Genomic DNA, 7,926 nt, shown 5'->3' with positions numbered 1-7,926 from the left:
ATATGATAAATAATAAATAATATATAATATATAATATGTGCACAATTACTTTACATACACTGTAATATAATCACTTCTATAATATAATCTATTGTTATTAATCATCTTGGGAATGATGAATAGTCAGAGAAAGAAGAATATCCTCAACGAGATGCATTGACACAGTGACTGTGACAACAGGCTTGACCATGCAGGAAATGGTAAGCATGACAGAGTATAGGGCAAGGTTCAAATTTGTGGTTTATAGGGTTATTATGACTTGTAGTTGACTTGATGGTACGTACCTAATGGCAACATTTGATATGTAATTGTTCAATGACTTCCACATTCTCTTGGATCTCACCTTTATTGGGAATGGGAATAAATATTAATGTCTTCTGTTGTTATTTTTGTTAAGTGCCGTCAAGTCGCAGGTGACTCATAGCGACCCTACGAAGGAGAGTCCTCAACGCTTGGGTGCCTTTCATCCTCTCTCCAGGTTCATAGGGTTTCCGGAGGCAAGCTATTATGGAAGTGGATGCCACTCCTCCTTCTGTCGATAAAGCAGCTGTCCTCCAAATTTCCTTGCATGTCCAAAACTGTATGTGTTAGTTAAAACATATCAATCTGTATCATATCAATTTCTGGAATCTTATTTTTTGCCAATGACTTCAGTTAAGTTTGAACATTTCCTCCATTACCATTGGCTCTTGAGCATATGGTAACTCCTGAAATATTTCAGAATTGTCCAATTCTTTTTGTTTCAGTGATTCTATGCATTCCCTCCCTCTTCTTTTGATGGTTCCTGAATCAGTAAACATTTTGCTCATAGCACCTTTCCGTATTGCATCTCGAGACTTGAATTTGTTTTTCAGTTCTTTCAGCTTGACAAATGCCAAGTGAGTTCTTCGATTTTCCAGCTCTCTACAAATTCCTTCATAATAATTTGCTTTGTCTTCTTGAAATCTTCTTTGTCTCCTGTGAAATTGTCTGTTCAGCTCTCTTACTTCTGTATCTCTTGCCTTTGATCTAGTGCAATTTTCAGGATCTCTTGATATTTTTTTCTTTCTCATCTATTTTTGTAATGACTTTTGCTTTCTTCATGGATGATATCTTCGATGTCATCTCATATCAAGCATCCTATATTTTTTCCCATTCCCAAGGAAGGTGATCCAACAGAATGTGGAAATTATCAAATAATATTATTACTATGATACGCAAACAAAATACTGCTGAAGATCATTAAAAAATGACTAGAACAGTACATAGATACCTGCGAGAAGTTAAAGCTGGATTTAGAAGAAGTCGTGGCATTAGGGATATCATTGCTAATGTCAGATGGATCCTGGCTTAAAGCAAAGAATATCAGGATAATATTCATTTGTGTTTTATTCACTGTGCAAAGGCATTTGACTGTTTGGATTATTATAAATTATGACTAACATTGAGAAAAATGAAAATCCCATTATTGTGCTATGCAAAAACTAAACAGAGTAAGAGAATACAACATGGTTTAAAATTAATACGTGTGTGTCAAAATTGTATCTTCTTTCCATACCTATTCAATCTGTATACAGAGCAAATTATTCAAGAAGATGGACTCTATGAGAAAAAATGTGGCATGAAGATTGAAGAAAGATTCATCAATAACATACATTACACATATGGCATAACCTTGCTTCCTGAAAGTGAGGAAGACTTGAAGCACATGCTGCAGAAGATCAAAGAATACAATCTTCAATGTGGATTACACCTCAATGTCAAGAAAAACAAAAATTCTCACCACTGGACTGATAGGAAGCATCTCACTCCCTGATCTCAAATCCTACTATACAGCCATGGTTGTCAAGAGAGTGTGGTACTGGTACAGTAACACGCATAGATAAATGGAACCCAATTGAGAGCCCAGAAATCAGCTCATATACCTATGGTAAATGGATTTTTAAAATATTTTTTTTTTACAAAATGATGAAATCAGTTAAGCGGGGAAATGAAAACCTCTCTAACAAATGGTATTAGCAAAATTGGAAAACTATCTGTAGAAAACTCAAGCAAGATTCACAATTCACACCATTCATAAAGACCAACTCAACATGGATCAAGTCCTAGGAGTAAATCCAAGTACTATAAACTTCACCACAGCAAAGCTTGGAAATCTCTAGAAGCCCTAATCCACAAAATAAACAGTCTTCCAAGAATCTTGAAAAACCTACAACCAGGAAAAATAAAATAGATAAATGGGACCTTCTAAAAATCAAATCCCTATACACATTAAAAAAAAAATGCAAACCCAACATTTCTCCAACAGTGTAAATAGGAAAGACACAGACTGTGAAAAATATTTTTTAATGACATACCAGATAAGGGACTTATATCTAGAATTTATAGAATATACACCAGTACCTCAACAAGAAAAAGGAAACAACCCAGTCACAAAATAGGCACAGGATATGAACAGATACTTCACCAAAGAAGACATTTGGATGGTAAAAAAAATACATGGAGAAATGTTAAAAATCCCTAGCTCTAAGAAAGATGCAAATCAAAATATCTATGAGATATCATCTCACCCCAGTAAGAACAGCAAAATTCAACAAAGCAGCAAACAACAAATGGTTGCAGGACTGTGGAGATACTGGAACCCTTATTCACTGTTGGTAGAAGTGTAAAATGATACAACCAGTATGGATGGTGATATGGCGCTTTCTCAAAAAGCAATTCTACCAGTAGAAATATACACTAAAGAAACTAGAAACTACTAAAGAAACTAGAGCTACTACTCAAACATATATATGTACACCCATGTTTATTGCTGAGTTATGCATAATAGCAAAGAGATGGAAGCAACCCAAGTGCCCATCAACAAATGAATAGATAGAAAAACAAAGAATTTCTAGCAACAACATATGATCAAGAGGCAATGGTGATGAACAAGGAAGTTCAGATTGTTCTGGAGGATTTGGCAAAAAAATAAAGCCCCAGGAACTGATGGGATACCAATTGACATATTCCATCAAACAGATGTTACCTTGAATGTACTCACTAGGTTGTGCCAAGAAATCTGGAGGACAACTACTTGGCCAACTGACTGGAAGAGATCCACATTTATACCAAAAAGGTGACCCAACAAAATATGGAAATGATCATACAATATCACTCATATCACACACAAGCAAAATCCTGCTGAAGATTATCCAGAAACAACTGAAAAGTACATTGACAGAGAACTACCAGAAATATAAGCTAGCTGTAGAAGAAATTGCGGCACTAGAGACATTATCGCCAATGTCAGATGGATCTTGGCAGAAAGCAAAGAATACCAGAGGGATTTCTATCTGTGTTTCATTGACTGTTCAAAGGCATTTGACTGTGTGGATCAAAACGCATTGTGGTTAACCTTGAGAAGAATAGGAATCAAAGAACATTTGATTGTGCTTATGTGAAACCTACACTTAGCCCAGGAAGCAGTCCTCAGAACAGAACAGGGAAACACGACATGGTTCAAAATCTGGAAGGGAGTATGTCAAAGATGTGTTCTTTCTCCATATCTTTTCAATCTATATGCAGAACAGATAATTCGGGAAGCTAGACTTTCTGAGAAGGAATGTGGCAGTAGGATTGGAAGAAGACTCATCAAGAACCTATGTTGTGCAGATGACACAACCTTGCTTGCAGAAACTGAGGCAAATCTGAAGCGCTTGCTGCGGAAGGTCAAGGATTCAATATGGATTGAAGCTCAACATCAAGAAGACAAGTATTCTCACCACTGAGCCAGTTGGCAGCACCATGATAGATGGAGAATAGATTGAAGTTGTTAACAATTACAGCTTGCTCAGCTGCACAATCAACACTCTTGACACCAACAGTCAGGAAATCAAAAGGCAAATTGCATTAGGTAATTCAGAAAGAAACCTTTTTAGAGAACTGAGAAGCAACACTCTTAGCCTAGAAACGAAAGTGGCCTAATCCAGCCCACAGTCTTTGCAATTAGTTGCTATACATCAGAGAGCTGGACGATGATTAAGGATGATAGAAGAAGAATTGATGCCTTTGAGCTGAGGTGTTGGAGAAGAATCTTGAACATACAATGGGCCACCAATAAAATAAAGAGGTCTGTCTTGGAGAGAATGAAACCAAGTTTCTACTTGGATGCTAGGATTTCTAAGCTCTGTCTTACAGATTTTGGGCACAGGGTCAGAAGAGACCTGTCCTTGGAGGAGCACATCATGCTCAGAAGGGTGAAGGGACAGCACAGGAGAGGAAGACCCCAAATGAGATGGATTGATACAGTAACTACGGTAATAAGAGTAGGTGTGTCAGAGTCAGTGAGACTGGCTTAGGATAGGGCAGCCTTCAGAGCTATTTTATATAGTCACTATGAGTCCCACGTGACTCAACCGCACATAAAAACAACAACAACCACAACAACATGTTCACATAATCGAATACTGAAAAACAAAGAACTCATGAAATATTATACAAAATGGGTGACCCTCGAGGACATTATGCTGAGTGAAATATCTCAGTCATTAAAGGACAAATAACACGGCTGTTATAAAACAGGACTGACATAGGGCTTGGGAGGAAATGAAGAAAAGAGAGGATAAATAATGAATACTGCAATGGAGCAGATGAAGGAAGAACTGTTTAAAAGGAATATATGAAAAGGCATTATTTTTATGACAACAGTCCAGAATAAATGGACTGGGGAAGCAGGAGGAGGGAGAAAATTTATGCAACAATAAATTAATTTTTTTTAAAGTGAACTGGGGGTGGGGATAAGGAAGGAAAATATGCAATAATGAATGAATGAAAATCCAACTTTTCTGTAAACTTTCATTAAAATTACAATAAAAAAACCCCAAATTGATTCTGATTTGCATCACCTCTCTATTGGTTTCTGAGGCTATAAATCTTTATTGGAGGAGACTTTTTATTGCCCCCCACATGGAGTATCTGGTGGATATGAACCAGCAAACTTTTGTTTAGCAGTTCAGAGTGTAAAGCCATTAGGGCTCTTTGAAATTATTGTAGTGCATTTGGGCAATTTAAATGTTCTTGCTATTGTGAATAATGTTGCTATGAACATTGGGGTACAAATCTTCATTTGTGTCTCTGTTCTATTTTCCATGAGGTATATCATATGGCATTTCTATGTCCAGCTTTTTGTGGAAATGCCAAACTGTACTCTAGAGTGGTAGTGCCACTTTACAATACTACAACCAGTGTATGAGAGTTTTAATCTTTCCACATCCTTTCCAACATTTCTTACTTGCTGTCCTGTTAAACGTTGATACTGCTACTGGGATGAGATGGTATCTCACTGTAGTTTTGATTTGTATCTTTCTTTTTTTAAAAAAAATAAATTATTATTAATTTAAATGAAAATTTACAGACTTTAGATTTCCATTCATTCATTGTCACGATTTTCTCTCCTCCCAACCCTCCCCACACTCCCAGTACACTGCTCTCTTGGAAAAGTAAAAGAAAAATTCTTTTGTTGTTTTACAATCCCTCCTCCCATGTTCACTCCACTATGCAGCCTTTGCTCTGGACTCCTGTCATGACAAAAATACTTAATCACATATCCCTTTTAAACAGTTTTCTCCCTTATCTGTTTCAATGCAGTATACATTATTTAACCCATTTTTATCAGTCTCCCCCCAAACCCGATGTCAGTCCTGTTTTACAACAGCGGCACCATGCAGTATTTATCCTTTTGTGACTGGGATACTTCACTCAGCATATTGTCCTCCAGAATCACCCGTTTTGAATAATATTGCATGAGTTCCTTGTTTTTCAATGCAACATAGTACTCCATTGTGTGACTATACCACAGCTTCTCTATCCATTCATTTGTTGATGGGCACTTAAGTTGTTTCCAACTCCTTGCTATTGTGAACAAAGCCTCAATAAACATGGTGTGCATATACCTGCTTAGGTGGCAGTTATGGTCTCCTTGGGGTATATTCCCAGTAGTGGAATTGATGGGTCAAATGGTATTTCTATTTGCAACTTTTTGAGAAAGCGCCATACCACCTTCCACAGTGGTTGCACCATTTTACACTCCCACCAACAGTGAATAAGAGTTCCAGTTTCTTCACAACCTCACCAACATTTGCTTGCTGTTCTGTTGAATGTTGCTATTCTTACTGGGGTGAGATGATATCTCATAGTTGTTTTGATTTGTATCTCTCTTATTGCCAGTGATTTTGAGCATTTCTTTACGTGTCTGTTGGCCATCTGGATGTCTTCCTCTGTGAAAAGTCTTTCCATATCTTTTGCCCATTTAGTGATAGGGTTATCAGTCTTGTCCTTTTAGAGCACCAATAGTATTCTGTAACTTTCATTATGAGACCTTTGTCTGAGATGTCATTGACAAATTCTTTCCCAGTCAATAGGTTTTCTTTTTACCCAATTGGAAAAAGTTTTTGGTGTGCACAGGTACGTAATCTATAGACGATCCCATTTGCTGATGTTATCTCCTCCTGGTTGTGCATTTCTGGATGTATCTGCTAGCCTAATTATACTAAAAGCTATGGTGTTCTCCTTAGTCCAGGCTATTGTCTTCACAATTACTTGCTATGCATCACAGAGCTGGATAATGACTAAGGATTGTCTCTTATGAACTTTATGTTTTAAGCTTTATTCCCAGGTCTCTGATCCATCCTGAGTTGTTTTTTGTGTAGAGTGTGAGAGGTGGATCCTGTGTCAGCTTTCTGCTGGTAGAAGTCCAGTTTTACCAGCACTGTGTGTTGAAGAGATTGTCTTTTCCCCATTTGAAAGGTTTTATTTCTTTTTTGAATACTAGTTGTTCATAAATAGATAAATTTCTGTTTTTGCTATTATGTTGCATTGGTCTATGTGCCAGTCATTGCACTAGAACATGCTGTTTTGGTTATTACCGCTGTATAGTAGGTTTTAAAACAAGAGAATGCCATGCCTCTTCATTTTTACTTTTCAGAAGTAAAATATTTGCTTATTCGTGATCTCTTTCCTTTCCAAATTAACTTACAAATTGCCTTTTCTCTTTGAAAAATAAATTTGGTATCCGTATTTTAATTGAGAAATTGTGGTACATTCACACAATGTAATATTAAGCAGAGCTCAGGAATAACAGTTTCATAAAATAATATGTAACATGGGAGAGGCTAGGCAGCATTATGCTGAATTAACTAACTCAGTCTCATAAGGAAAAAGTCTAAATAAGACCATTCTTGTAAAACCAGAAGGATAACAAGTAAGATGTGTACAAAAGTTAAAAGGGGAGCAGGACAGCAGGCCTGAACTTGGAGAGGGGAGGAAATTATGGAGTTGTAGTCAAGGAATTTGAGGAATTAGGATAGATCTAGTGGGAACCTGAAGAGACAGGATGATAGTGGACATTGATCAATGGTAATTAATTTAAAAAAAACACAGTCTGTGAGAATGATCGTAGGAAATACAATGTGAATGAAGGAATGTGTGAAACACAATGTATATGAAGAAAACCCAGAAGACAAAGATTCTCACCCCTGGACCAATTGGCAGCATCAGGATGCATGGTGAAGAGATTGAGATTGCTCACAGCTTTAGTTTGCTTGGCTCCACAGTCAACACTCTTGGCACCAGTAGCCAAGAAATTAAAAGTCGCATTGCCATGGGAAAGTCTGCTGTTAGGGACCTCTCCAAAGTACTGAAGAGCAATGGTGTCTCTCTAGAGACTAAAGTGCATCTGATACAGGCCATGGTCTTTGCAATCACGTGTTATGCATCAGAGAGTTGGAAATGACCAAGGAGGATAGAAGGAGAATTGATGCCTTTGAGCTGTGGTGCTGGAGAAGAGTATTGAGAGTACCATGGACTGCTAGCTAAACAAACAGATTCATCCTGGAAAGGGTTAAACCAGGTGGCTCCTTGGAGGCAAGGATTCTGAGGCTCCATCTAACTTGGACATGTTGTGAGGAG

The sequence above is a fragment of the Elephantulus edwardii genome, unplaced genomic scaffold (assembly GCF_000299155.1).
Source record: "Elephantulus edwardii isolate Elephantulus edwardi_28Jun2011 unplaced genomic scaffold, EleEdw1.0 scaffold00258, whole genome shotgun sequence".
Classification (NCBI taxonomy): domain Eukaryota; kingdom Metazoa; phylum Chordata; class Mammalia; order Macroscelidea; family Macroscelididae; genus Elephantulus; species Elephantulus edwardii.
This window is presented reverse-complemented; position numbering follows the sequence as displayed.